Raw genomic sequence first — 15,085 nt, 5'->3', positions numbered from 1 at the left:
GGCTATCAAACTTCAGGGATTGCACGTACGCGAAACTTGGATACCGGAATGCGGAAACCCCGGCGATTCGAGGGGGGGATCGAGGATTCGGACGCAGGCTCCGGCAATCAAGGACCTACTAATTCGGCGGCGAAGAATTTATTGACGCTACGTGTCTATTCCTGAGAACCTGTAAATCCAAGAGAAGGGAGGAGGAACGTTTTTACGCACGTGTGCGGAACGCGGGCTCTCGAAGGGTTGGGACGAAGATTTTCAAGAACAAACCCGGGGGGGGGGGGTGACTCTCCGCGAGATCGAGTGCGGAGATACCGAAATCGACCTCCGTCGGATCGGGGAGCCGGGGCTTCAAGATCAATGTTTTCCCCGCGAACGTAGAGAAACATCCGAGGGATCGTCCATCCCTCATTTCCTCCCGCCGACTTCCGCCATGCTGCCGGCGGCGTCGCGGCAAGTCAGGCGTCGTCCCGGAAGCGGAATCTGGTTTAGGGGTTTCCTTTCCTTTCGGCGCGTCGCCAGCGAAGTTAAGATGGCACTCACGAGGCGTAACTCCGCTGATGCGGTTACGATGTATCGATCCCGTTGGCGCGCGGCGTGACGGCTAAATTAAACTCGGCTCACCCCCGACCTTCGTATCGCCCCGGGCCTCGGCGGGTCCCGGGAGAGAAGTGAGGTCGCGTCAGGTGCGCCGGAAGGTAACGACATCGTCGTCGATTCGATAGCGCGCCAATTATTTCCGTGTTTCGGCCGGAAAGTCCGCGCGCCACTGACGTTCAAAATTAAAACAGCGCGCCCGGCTGTATTCTTCGGCTCGCGCGCGCTCCGCCCTGTGAATCGCGGGCATCAATTCAACGAGTCACGCGGCCGGCATTTCGTTGCACGATTTCAGCTTATATATCTGCCTGTTGAATTTAATTGCGCGTATTACGTTCACTCGGCTGATCGTTATCACACAGCTCGCAGCTATTAACATTGAGCGTATAGCGCCGTCGAATAGTCGTGTAACTAAATATAAGAGAACACGTAAATTATTATTATATTAATTATATATTAATGTTATTATTGTTATTAATTATATGTCGTATGTAAACGTATTTACCGAAGATTAAATTAGATACCAAGAGAAGCATTCGATAATACGAATAATCATGCCAGACGACGGTAGGCGGTCGAAGAAGCGATCTCTCCCTTGTTTCGAGCAGTGTACGTGATTATTATACGGTACATCTCGCAACTACTGGCGCGACCGAGAGTGGATGAATCCGCGCGAAGGTGTGAGACCACGGGGTATTTACCGCGGCGATATTTTAGTGCGCGCGCTGTACAACGGGCCATATTCTTACGTAACATCGACGGGCGTCGAGACGCCGCGAGGCAAAATTGCCGTCGTCACAAAAGAATGTGTACGGGGTGAACGAACGATAGAAAATCGACTGCTCCTCTCGGCTCGCCGTGAGATGAATATCTCGCGGTATGCGCGCATACGCACACACACGCATGTTCATGCATATGGAGGTCGGTCGGGCCCAATAAGTTGCGTTAAGGCCGAGACACCAACGACGCATTACGTAACGCGGATGAACGGCGGAATTCGCGGTAATTCTGCCGAGTACGTTTCTCCAAGAGCGCGCGAATTTGCGAAAAAACTTCGCGTTATCGATCGCTCGGCCTGCGCTCGCTCAAGTTTCTCCCGCAAAAGAACAATTTTGCCTTGGACTCTCACCCGTCGTTACCTGCTTCTCACACGTGCATATCACGCGCGCGCACGCGCGCGAGTTGTTTACGCCGTTATTGTTATTATTTACGTCGTACACGTTATTCGCGTCGGACGTGTTATTTGTGTCATTTTGCGCGCTGTTATTTACCCCTCGCTATATTTCCCCTTTAATATTTACGACGCTCGCCGTTCATTATTTTATCGCGAAAATTCGCCCACTCTAACGCGGATTATGACCCAAAGTGCGCGGCCATAAATCGCGTCGGTTCGATTTATTTTTTTTCCCCCCAGATTTACGGCAAAGTAAAAAGTATCGTCGACGGGGACCGAAAGTCAGCACCGTGATCGATAAGGCCGCGGTAAATTTAGCCGGCCAGCCGATTCCGTTACAGTCCGCATAACTGGGCACAGCGAGCGAAATGGACGCAGCCCTCTCTAACTTCTCTTATTGGCGAGCGGCCACTTCGAAGAGAAGAAGAGATAGGGGGAAAAAGAGGGAGACAGGAAGAGAGGGAGAAAGAGAGAGAAAGAGAGAAAAGAAAGAAGAGAAAGAGACGGAGACAGCCGGAGATGAAGTCGAAGCCGATGAATGTCGACTAACGGGATAACGTTGCATGAATTTCGCATGTGTGTGACCGCGCGCGACATTCGTGTGCGAATCTCCCATCTTGCTCGGTGACCACTCCTGTCTACTCTTTAGAATCTATTTTGCGTGTATACGGTGCGCGCATTCCACGTGTGGGAATCCACGATAGCCGCTTTTAGGGATGGATTCTCCGACGAAGTCCGCCGAACGTCGACTCCTGCTCGGCGAAGATTTCATTAGAAGGTGGGAAAATTTACGCAGCTTCTCTCACGGGATTCTTGGGGAGAGAATCAATCGTCACGGTTTTCTTAATCTTCAATATAAAAGAGATCTCGGTAATTAAGCATCAAATTAAGATACCGTTGGAGCGAAGTGCGCTTGCAATTAAATGAGAAATGAGGTTTTGCTATCTATTTGTGCCACTGAGAAACTTAATTCGCAAAGCAGTGTCCTGAGTGCAAAGACGTCTCTCGTGAAAATTATCTTTCTGGATTGACTAAATAAAGGATTTTAAATCAATTATACCGCGCGGAAATTAAGTTTGCTTTCGATATAGCTCCGATTTCAAACGTTCCTCGTACGATAAAGTACGCGATATTTCAGTTCGCAATTATTAAATACCTATTAACGACTCGCGGCTATGGAAATTAGAATTGCGGTTTGAGATTAAAAAAACCAATAACGATTATTCGATCATTTTATCAATCTATCGTCAGAATAATTGCGAGATTAATCCAGCAACGTACATACAAAACCGATAGCAACCTAATAAACCGTCTACTTCTGCGCCCATTGAGAAACAAGAGAGAGAGAGAGAGAGAGAGAGGAGAGAGAGAACGGAGAAGGGACAAAGAGAGATATGTGAGTTCGCTGGACGACCCGGTGACCTCCTGAGCGAAGATTTACCGGTGGACGGTCTTGCCCGAGGATCCTCTCCAAGGAGCAAATCCTGCGGCCGTAATTCACCGCGGTTACCGTTAAACGGGGAAAGAGCCTAACTGCGGCTGCTGTTGCTGCAGAGAGACGGAGAGAGAGAATGACGTTGCCGCAGTGAACGTACAAAAATGCAGCCCGCCTCTGGTCAGGAGAGTGAAAATGGCTGCAGTGCCTCTCAACCACGACGATTATAATGCTCTGCTCGCTTATTCTTCGTGTTATCATACACCGTACACCTCAAGCAGGCATTACAATGTCCGTGATAAATTACAGCGTCCAACACGTGTTTCGTCAGCTTGTAATGACGGTGAACTCTCTCCCAGCGTTCTTATTCTCATTTAGGTTTCAAGGATGATCTCGAAAATGATTGATATCGAACTTGAGTCAAAATTTTAATTCTACATTAAATCTATTTAATTGCACATTAAGCCTTCGAAAGTCTTCTATTGTGCTCGTTCGATGCTGTAAGTAGTAGGTCATTTCTGTTTTCTCCACTTGAAGACTTAATATAGGAAAACCAACCTCTTTCCTTTTGGAAATTTGGAACACTGTAAAAAACCGAATAGATACATGGGCCGACCATGAGACTTCGTGGCACCGCGATAGTAAACCAGAAATTTCAGCATTGCGCCATTTTTTCGAAACAAGATTTTCCTGTTTCAAAGTTTCGTTTATTCCGCCTCTCTCTATTCATTGCGTATTCAAGCACGTATTCATTCCTCGTCATTTGTATTCATCGCTCGCGTCTACTTTTGTCCCTCCGTCTTTTAAACCATCCGATAAGTAGAACGGAAGCGGTCGCTAACGTTTAGTATAAAACATTCTTTTTTGCGGTCGATAATATCTTCGTGAAATCCCTCGTCCTCGATATATCGGCACGTAGCGCAATTATAATTTGAATACACGCGCGCGCAAGAAAAAGAAGGAAGGATGAAGAAATCGGGTTATCAACTCGAAACCTAGATCAACATTGGAATAATTAGTTTACATAGGAAGAACTATCGCATATTTTCTCGAAAAAAGAATGGAGGTCGGCAGAGACACAGAGGAAAGAGAGAGAGAGAGAGAGGAAGATAGAGAAGCAAGTGTGTATTCACCTGGAACGACCTGTAGGAGGTGGAAGCGATAGCAGCCAATATACCGTTAAACGCTAAGGAAAGCCGACGTGTCAAACCGGTCGAATTTTTGGCGTGCGATCGCACGTAAGTGCGGCCTGCCCTGTTTCGCAATCTTATGCAAACGCAATCTCATACACAGTCGAGGTGCAACGAAGGTCAATGCGCCCGTTCCGAATCCCGGTGGCGTCGTTAATCTCCCTACGAGGAAATTCATTCTTTTTGTCCAGCGAGAAAAAATTGCGCTGGATGTCACCAACACCCGACACTTTGCAATACTTGCGTTCTCTTTCTTCTATCCGGAGAGAATTAATTTAAGAACACCTAGCAGTATCGAGAAAATGTTCGGACCAGTTTACACTCGTAATCATTCTCACGAGGTTACGCATGAAAACTGAACGGGAAAAAGGAATTATCCATATGATATAACTAAAATCTAGTTGCCAGACCTAGTTTTTTGCCGTGGGAATTAAAAATTAGATGCGTGGACAAGAAAAATTAACGAAACAGACTAAACTTCAGTTATATCATATGAACGGCTAATTATAATTCTTACCTGTGGCAGTTAGTTTTTAACTGTCAAAGCTATTTTTTTTCCATGTGAATAAAGATACTAATTCGAATTTTTTGTTATTATAAAAGCGACCAATACGTGAGAGATTTAAATAAATTTTCTCAGGAATGAAAAATGGAGGATGTGAATATCAAAGAAATTAATCCTTTTTTCTGATATTTGTTTACTCCTTATATTTTTAGAAATAATAATTTTTATAAAGACAAGATTCCCCATATGTGAAAATTGTTTGTCGTTTATTTCTGTTCGCTTACTATCCGCGGAAAATTTTCTTGGTGGACGCCTCTTCGCACCAATTCTCGCGGGATGTTTTATCACGGGAACATCGATCAAGCGGGAATGAAGTTCTCCCGAGAGAACGAAACTGGGCAAAACAGAATGTAATCCTTACGAATTCACGTGCGCCATGGGGCTCTTAATTATTCATTAAGGACGTCATCCGCAAGGAGCGCCTTTATAATTGCACATACGTTACCGACAGACGACGCCATTTAATCGTTTCGTTGCGGGACGAAACGAATGCTCTCGCGCTCACTCTACCTACATCCCTATCTCCACGACAGGCCTGACAAATTAGAGACACTCGCGGGCTTTAATGAGTTTTGGTCCTAATTAAGCCCGGGGACTCCCGCGAGCGTCAATACGTAAAGTTAACCGAACGACACACGAATAATCCGGGCATGCGCGCGGGCACGCGCGCGACAACGCGTAATTATCATTAATTGGCTCTTCCGTGGATAATCGCGTTAGCCGTCGGAACTAACGAAATTCCCAAGATTTTTCCGCCGATGCGGCGATACGAGGCACTTTGGAAGGTAGATTGGTATCGCGCGGGGAGTACTTCCTAGAATGAAAAACAGCGTTAAAATTCCGACGTGACTGGCTTCATCCAAAATTAAAAGTTCTTAAGAACGAAGTTTCGAGACAAGTCCCAAGACTTCGATTCCCGTGAAATTTTAATTTCCCCTTTGTTTTAAATTTTTGAATGCATAAAATATTAAACGGTGGAAACTTCTAAAAAAGAACTCATATCGTTAGAAATTGAGTATTGTAATCTTGTAATCTTAATCCTCAAAACTTCGTTTCATTAGAAAAAAAGAAATTCTCAATTTACAAAAAATTATCTCTTCGAAAGTTTTTGGTTTCTTGGTTTCGGTTTTTTTGGAAATTTGGTGCACTCGCTGTTTTATGAGTCCAGCATTCTAAAGATCCAGACAGTCTCTTGTCTCAGGATATCGGAATCTTGATTTCTCGCGACTTGGAATTTTCACGCGCGTTTACGCGGATAGAAGTCGACGCGGCGAAATTCATCGGGAAAGGGGGAAACTCCGGGTGGGCCACTTGCAGCGAATCGAGCGGAAAGTTCCCGGTGAAGTTGCTTCCTTCGTTTTCGACAATGGACCGAAGAAACGGAGAAAAGAAACAGGATGCCTCCTCGAAAAAGTCCACGGAGATTTACGCGAACGGAGGAGAAGCTCGGGAAAGCCCGACGATCGGGAAATTGAGTTTCCCGAGGAGGATCTTACCCTCCCGTCTCGTTCATTTATTTATCTCCTGCTAGGGATGCGCAGGCACGTACGCGATCGAAATGAAATTTTTAATAAATAAATAGCACGCGCCGGAGAAATTCGCGGAGATAAATGCGTGCATCGGCAAGGATGTGCGTGCTCGGTTTCCCGATGAGATCGCTTGAAAATTGCATCACATGACGCGGCCCCGAGCATCCCAAACGCGCTGAGATTACGGTATCCGCGAATTTAACGGCCTGGGAACGATTATCACGGCCATAAACTTTACAAAGTATCAAAAAGTTTGTGCACTCGCCAAGTCTCGAGCTCTCAACTCCCCTCATTCTTAGCTATAAAAATTCACAAACCGAACTCACTCGTACGTTACTCGCGTGAAAGATCCCAAGCATTTATGTCTCTAGAATTATTCTTAAGGCCAAGTTTTGTAAGTATTAAAAATATAGAACGTGCACAAAACAAGAAGAATAAGTTAATCGATAATCGTAAATATAAAAAATTCATTTGGATTTAATACATACACATTTAACTAGTCTTAAAGATTCACGAACTCAACGAATTTACAAATTTTGAAAAAAATCTACGATATATTCCTAAATCCACGATAAATCTACGATATATTGGATAAATGTTTCATTACACTTACAGTAATTTTAACGTTTAATTTTCAACGACTCGATATACAGTAATGTTCTAAAATTTCCGAGTTCACAATGGCAAAAGTACAATATTTCGTAGAAGCAACGACCTAGGGGCTTTAAAATCCCGGGCTCGGCCAATGTTCTAAGTGCACGAGCAAATAGAAAGGAGTACGGTAATTTCTCGCTCGCGATGCTCGGGCTACGTTGCACCGGGACTGGTTGTGCAACTGCGGCGCAGAGTGCAACCGCGATGCACGTTGGCGTTGCAGGCAGAAGGTCGTAGGTGGTCCCAGGTGGGTCAGTCGACCAACTGGTTTCCAACGGCTTCGCGGAAGATACCTGGAAGACCACGTGCTTCCGGCAAAATAAGCGCAACGCAACGCTATCTCCTCTATCGCGAGAAAAAGTTCCCTCGATAAAACGAGGAGATGCCCGGAGTCTCTCGAGCGTGAGCCTTTCTTTCCACCATTCGGAGCTCGGCGTTATTTAAAAAATTCTGAATCCGACCATTTTCCGAGGAAAATACACAGTGAGATATTAAAAGGTGTATTTTTCTGTAACTCTGTTCAGTTCACGGTTCGATTATTCTAATTGGCATATTAAAAATTCTGGCACATTTAAATATAAATATTAATCAGCACAAAGTGAAAGCTTTGATAATTTTTTCAGAAAACTCCGATGCAGCAAAAGACCGATTTCCCGTTACTGCTCCAAATGTGATCACGAGAGAATTAAAATCAACATCTCCGAGCCAATTTCGAGTACTCGCGCAGCCACTATTGACTTTCAAAATCTTAAACGCTCGCGATCTTGATTACCTGTGAAGCTCCGAACAATTGTTCAGTCGAATCGAGATGTTCAGAAATAAAAACGTCTGAGGTTCTGTTTCTGTGAAGGAAACTATCGGCTCGAGATTGTAAGAAGCAATACGGAATCGTAAAGAGCGGAATGCGAAAGAACGACGAGAAAGTCGCTTTCGCTCGGCCACTCGAGAGGAGATCGACCACCTCTCGTGGCGAATTGCGATTAAAACGGGGCCCGAGCCAGGACCGTACGCTCCGCGACGTGCCTCGCGTATTACAAACCTGACGTCATGTAAGAATACCGATACAGAACACGTAACGTTGCGAAAAACTAAAATTTCGCACGACCAAGTTCAAAAAATTAACTTCACTCGCTCCTTTAACTCTTCTATCAGTTTTTGCACACATGTCTAAAAACCTGATAGAATTAAATGATTTTCAAGATTTCGCGTCAAAACACTAAACGTACGAATTCCCAAGGATTTAAAATTTAAATTAATCAAGATCCTATGTACGTGCGAATTTCTCTGAAGAACTCAATTTCCTGCGATCTAAAACTCAAACCTGCATAAATCCAGGATTTAATAAATTTCCATAATGCCCGTTTAGGGTTGTTGGAATAATTTCAAGACTTCCGAAGAAAGCTCGAGGAAACGAGAGTCGCGAACGTACGTTTCAAGACCTAAGTTCTCACGGATTTCCAATGATCGGAGATTCAAAGCTTCACGGATCTGAGAACATCACGAATTTAAGAACTCAGGCATGCAAATACCCGTTTAAGACCGTTTGAAATGTTCCAGGACTTAGGAAATCAATCGGAATGCCTAGCCGGCGCGCTGAAACGAGAAGAACAAGACTGGCTGGGAGGCAATATCGTCGGATTGGAAACTGCTGTTAGCTATCGTGAGCGAAGTCGGTTACGTCCGATTTGTTGCGGGGTGAACGATCTCGTTACAGCTTTATGCCCGATTACAAACAACGGCCACTATAAGGATATCGTCGTGTGAAAGCCGCCGCGTCTTTAATTATTAACTTTCTACACGTCGTTATCGCGGAAAAGCCGAGAACGTGGCCACTGAATTGCAAAACACAACCTCACCGAACACCTGAACGCACCTTGCACCTCTTGCAAAATATTCAGCGATTATTTTTTTTCAATTATTCATCAACAACAACAGTCAAATTGATGCAGTGTGTAATTTCGCGAACGCAAAAAGATCGAGCCAAACAAAATTGTATTTTTTCACCTCGAATATTGAATATCTAAAAATGCAATTATATAATATAAACTTTATATTCAAATTTATTTATTTATGCGCGCTTGTATAATTTTTCCGTTTTTCAGTCTTTGCTTTATATCGAGACCGGATGATTGTGAAACGAGGCGCAAATCCACGAGTTAATCGAATGTAACTTAAAAATTCACCCTCTGACTCACTCCCAGCCATTTTAATTTGCTCGATTAACCTCCTTGATCGCCCAGAAACAGTTACTCTTATGCCCGACCATTATGCTTTTTCTACAGCGAGATGCGAGGTTTTATCACGATTATCCGCCAATCCTCCTTTCACCAGTCGCCGCTACAGTTATAGTTGTAAATTCAACAGATTTACAACGATGGCCAAAGAAATCTCGTCGTTTATAATCAACAAAAAGTACTTTTATTATTATCATTAACTAAAATAGTAATAAATTGCTACGCTGAAAAAAGGAAGTACTATATTCAAGTAAATATTCGTTAATCGCTAAATGTCGGAATAATTATCTTGCTTGGATTAAGTAAATATCAGTTGAATGTATCACTTTTTTTCCTTTCAGTGTGCTACATTCAAATAACATTTGCTTCGTTCAAATAAAATAATTTACTTAATTTCCTTAATTCAAATCAAATAATCTTCATTATTCTTTTTAGCAAATATTTATTTAAATGTAACATTTTTTTCTTTCAGAGTATGATTAATTTATGTATATATAATACTCTCTTTTTCTCTCCCGTTTATTCCCCCTCTCTGAACTACCTTTATTGATGCAAATGTAATAAAAATAGTAATTAATTTATTGTAATATAATATACAAATAATTGATTATCTCAGTAATCATAATTATTAATAATAGCAGTAATGTTATGAATTCAACAGTAATACTCTCCGTATTATTTCGATAATGTTATTAATCATTCATCGAGGATTATATTCGACTACGTTTAAATATTACTAGAGACGCTGCGCGGGTGTTTAATCGTAATTTTCCGTGGAGCGATAAAGAGAAAAGCGACATTTTTGTCATATAATTCGTACACTTTCTCGAAATGACGATCTATCTGCTGTTTCCGTAAACAGGATGTTTTTTAACCGTCCGAAGAGGATGCCCGCTGTCAGGCAGTCATTGTCAGATTTATCGCGTTTTCGCTTTCACCGTCTTTGCGATCCTCGAAGCCGCGGATTTTCACTGTAGTAAAATTTTTACGATCCTCACTGTCTCTGTCCGATTTTCTTACGCGCATGCTGCCTGTTAAAGTGTGAGGCTTATGCATCCGTTAACTGTACTTCGTGACATCTCTTTCACGACATATCTGTAATCCACTACCCTTTACGATCTTGAAAACGGTAAATACGCTTTCACGAGAAAATGAGCTCTTGGATACAAGATGCAGAACTGTATGAGATTCGACGTGTTTAACCCGAGTTCAGATAAACCCGATTTAGTTTTCATAACGACAACGTTTCCTCTTATCTGAGTAACAACCTCTCGTCTACTGATTTCTCAATCCTTAATAGATCCGTATTCGCAAGGCGGGAGAGAAGATGATGAAAGAGGAAAGCTTCCCCGAGCGCGTTATGAATTTCAGAGAAAATTCGCGTCGGAAAATTCGTTGTTTTCGCGAGGGGCACGATCTCACGAAGGATCTCTGCGGAAAAGTCGTGATTCCGGCGTTTTTCTCCGCCGTTGGCCGGCGTTCTCCCATTGGCCAACCGCGAAATTGCCGAATGCACACGAGAGGGGCACACGTGCGCCTCTGCAGGAATGGATGTTTTCCTGGCTTCAGGAATCCCGTATGAATATTTATGAGCGACCATCTCGACCTGGGCGCGGTGGATGGAATCTACATTCCTCTCAGCTTCCCTTCCCCCTCCATCTCATTTCCCCTCCTCTTTCACGCATAACAAACTTCTTTTCTCTCCTTCCCCCTTTCCCCCCTCTCTCTCTCTCTTTCTCCCTCGCTTACTCTCTTTCTCTTTTTCGCTATTTCCCCCTCCATATGCCCGTCTGGCTATGTCCGGCTTGATTCGTCATAAAATCGTAGTATATTTTCCAGCCCGAAGTACCCCCGTATCCTTGAATTGAAGCGACAGCTGGTGGAGGAGAGAAGGGGAAGGGGGCAGAGAGGTAATTTAGAAGACTCAGGAGGACCTCGAGGCCAGATACTTGACGCGCTATAACTATCCTCGTCGCGTCGAATTTTAACTCGTCTCACGAACTTGACCTTCAAATTTAAATTTTTCCCTATCGTAAACTTCACGCCAAATTGGCGGTCGCCGTAACCTTTTAATCTCGGGCGCCGAACGCGTTGGGAAATAATGCAGACTGTTTCGACGGCGGGTTCTCAGACGAGTACGTTCGACTCATAAAGAAGAAGCATTTTTTTGTTTCCAGAAATTGACATATTTATCACGAGTCTTGGCAGTACTGTCTGTGTATTCGGATGAGAAAGTTTGAATAAGGCGGGTTCTATCCGTGCGCCCTGTCTCATCCGTGAAGTTTCCCGTCGATCGATCTCGACGACACGGTGCGCGTTGTCGGAGCGTCACCGGTTTTTTATCGCAATATTTACATCCTGATTTCGTCGACGCCGACATTTTATCCCGAGCCCGATGCAAAACAGGAGTGCGCGCGCCGCCCGGCGAAATATTTACTCTGCAATTCGTACATGTAATAACTCCGGATATTTCGACCCGCACCGACAGATGCACCATGCGTGCAGTCCGTTTATGCAGTCCGCCCCTTGTTTGATTTCCACCGGAATATTTTACGCCAATGACGCCACCCTCTCCTTTTTCGCGCGAGCTTTCCGATAAATCGACTGGGCTACGGGTCTAAAAAAGGGAAGCAAGAAAATCAGGACGACACGCGCTGTTAAATACAGTTGATACTTTGTATCGTTGAAACAGTAGATGGGCGGGAGCATCTTCGTGTTACTGCGAGAAAAAGCGCACAAAAGATATATTTATTAAGCGTAGGAAAAATATATTAAATCTCGCGTAAACGAATGAATAAAGTTATAAACAAACGATAAATGGCGGTACCGCGACGCATTTTATTTATTCAACGTTTCCGCAATTTCATTGCGCCCGTCGCATCGCACGTGTGTACTTTCGCGTGTGCGTGTCCGTGCGTATTTAATTCTATAATATATGAAAAATTTCACCCGCTCGACGCTAAACTGATGATTTCGAAATCGCTGAGATCGATGATTACAAACTCGATAATAAACTCACGCCGGAACTCCTCTCTTTCCGAATTGCTCGTAAAATCTCGAGAGCGACCAATTTTTGCTTTATTTTTTTTTGCTGCGACGGAATCGAAACATTAAAACGCAAATAATTTTACAGTAAATTGTCGGAATTTGCCCGTACGAATTTCGCGGGCTTGCACGGCGCTCCCGATGATCGATCGGCGCTCGTTCCTTTTTCGTTTTATTTATCTTCACTCGAATTAAAACGCCCGTTGTCATAATGTTTATCGTATATCAACAGTCATCGCCTAAACCGTTCGCCGTAAATCAGGAATCATGGGCGGTGATCTGAAGATCTGATAAATCAAACTCGAAGAAGCGGTTTTGTAAAAACGTTGTTACGGTCGATGAACCTCGTCGCGTTGGCCTTGATTAATGCAAGAAATATTTAAATTGCGCGCCCATTCCGATTACGTTAATGCATAATGCATGTTTGGAGGTAAACCGCGGCTATTCCTTAATAAATCGCGATATTCTAAAGCGCCGTAAATTCCTTGAGATTAAATAGTTATTCCCGTAATTGCATGAAAAAACCATTTTGTAAATAATATGTGCGTACGTTGCTTCTTATAATTTACGATGTAATTATAATAAGAATATAACTTTTCATAGTTATAGAGCAATAACTTCCATAATTCTACAAATTATTTTTATCCTAACAAAACCCATTATAATCTTTATCAAAAATCATAATAGTGTCTTTTATATGATCCAATAGGGATAAAAATAGGAATATGTATATATTTCCTAACCGATAATATATAGAGTAACTCCGCATTATTATATGGAGTTTTTAGGCCGCACGGGGATTTACGCTGCAGAAATAAAAAATAAAAAAATTGAAAAAATGGGAGTTTACCTTCAATCACTCCGTTATACGCCTTTATGTTATGTTAATATTTTGTTATGATTTCAGTTTTTTATTATTAATTTATGCCGCAATACCAGATGCTCTGTACGAAAGCAACGTACCATAAATCAGACGCCGACCTTTACCTTTACTTGTTTTTATACTAAACCGTTTTATTAAAAAGAAATAAAAAAGTAAGAGAAAGAGGGAAGCGTACAGATATAAATGATCGCGCGCCACTTATTGCGTCGAATGGCGCCATATTGCGACATGCTAATGAATTTTTTCCTACGCCAGCGGAGGGAGTAAAAAAAGAAAAAGATTAATTCACCGCGGAGGCCTCCTTCCGCGGGAGGTGAATGGGAGACGCGCTCGCGGGAGAAAGATATTAAAAATTAATCCTCTCAGCCGTTAAGGGCTCCAGGGTTGTTCGGGGGCGACAAGTGGTCGTAATGAACGCTCTAATGAACATGCACAACGAGCGCGACCTCGTTAAGCCACGTGGACGGCCGATCGTTAACACGTGGCCTCCTTTTCTAACTGTTACTTAGGGCCCACCGAACAAAACAAAAGAGGAAGAAAGGAGGGTGGGGTCATGTAGGGCCGATATGTCGATGAAATGGAGTGAAGGGTGTTGCGCCCCTCGGTGTTCCTCAAGCCGTTCTTTCGCAACTCGGTGATTAAAATCGAGCTGAAGATTCCCGGCAAAAATTCCGTGGAAAATTCTCAAGAGCCTCAAGAGATTTGTGAGCGCGAAATCTCTTTCTCTTCCTCTTCCTCTCTCTCTCTCTCTCTCTCTCTTTTTTACTTTCTCTCTCTAAATCTTACGAGCGAAACTTTTTCGCGGGATCATAAGAACAAGACGTTATTAGTTCCTCGCACATGAAGTGTCAAACGTAGAAAATTTATACGTGGATATAAAAACAAAAACTTCGGCCGGTATTTATAGTGAGATCTTATATTTAAGACCATCCTCAGTCTTAAGTTCAGATGTTTCGCAGCCAATGAAATGAGCCACGCAGCATCTGAAGATAAACTTAAGACGGTTTCAAATATAAGATTCGACCATGAATACTTTAGACACTCGTTCGGAATTCTACACTGATGCGCGTTAGACATTATATACTAATATTGTTCACACATGATAATACGATTAGATAATGCTCTCGCTCAGCGTAGAGTTTACATCACGATCCGTTCCCGTAACGAATTGATCGTGCTTATTTTTCCTAATTGACCTTTCAAGCTAACTCACTTCTCCTAATGGTGCAGCGAGGCATTTCGTCGATACTTCGCCTCGTTACCACGAGATCCCCCGAAATTCGCATTTTTGGAAGGATCCGCTGTAAATTAGGTCCGTAATCAGGTACCGGGGCCGCTCGCCGTAATTATTACGGCGAGCACCGGGCCACGGTGGAACGAACGGCGCTTCGTTACGATCTCCCGGAGATCGTGTCGAAATAACAAGGTAACCACCGGTTAACCCCGTTATCGCGCGGCCGGGGTTTATGGGGTCCCGCGTCGCTGACAAGCGAGCCCCATGGTGCGAGTATATCACGGCGCGGCGCAGTTATGTTTCAGCGAGGTTATTCCGCAGGTGTATATTCCGGGGTGGAACGCGCCCTGCCTGGATATTAATTGGCTTCCGATCTACACGCCGAGATCGCATCCCTGTCACTCCCTACGCGTGCCATTAGCCCCGTAACGGACATATACAGGGCGTTCGGTCACTATGTATCCTAATTACGCATTCCTTAAGGAATATATGTATTGATTTGGAGGACAATTTAATTATAAACATGTATAGGTGAGTTTACTTTGCACTTG

At 43.6% G+C, this 15,085-nt stretch overlaps 1 protein-coding gene across 2 annotated transcripts in view; it reads right to left on the bottom strand.

Moving 5' to 3' along the window:
- LOC106745812 (trichohyalin) overlaps positions 1 to 15,085 on the bottom strand; it is an 85,263-nt gene that overhangs the window by 60,250 nt on the left and 9,928 nt on the right. The gene's annotated exons all lie outside the window — the stretch shown is intronic.

This window comes from Dinoponera quadriceps, unplaced genomic scaffold (assembly GCF_001313825.1).
Source record: "Dinoponera quadriceps isolate SergipeBrazil2010 unplaced genomic scaffold, ASM131382v1 scaffold1658, whole genome shotgun sequence".
NCBI lineage: Eukaryota > Metazoa > Arthropoda > Insecta > Hymenoptera > Formicidae > Dinoponera > Dinoponera quadriceps.
This window is presented reverse-complemented; position numbering and strand designations above follow the sequence as displayed.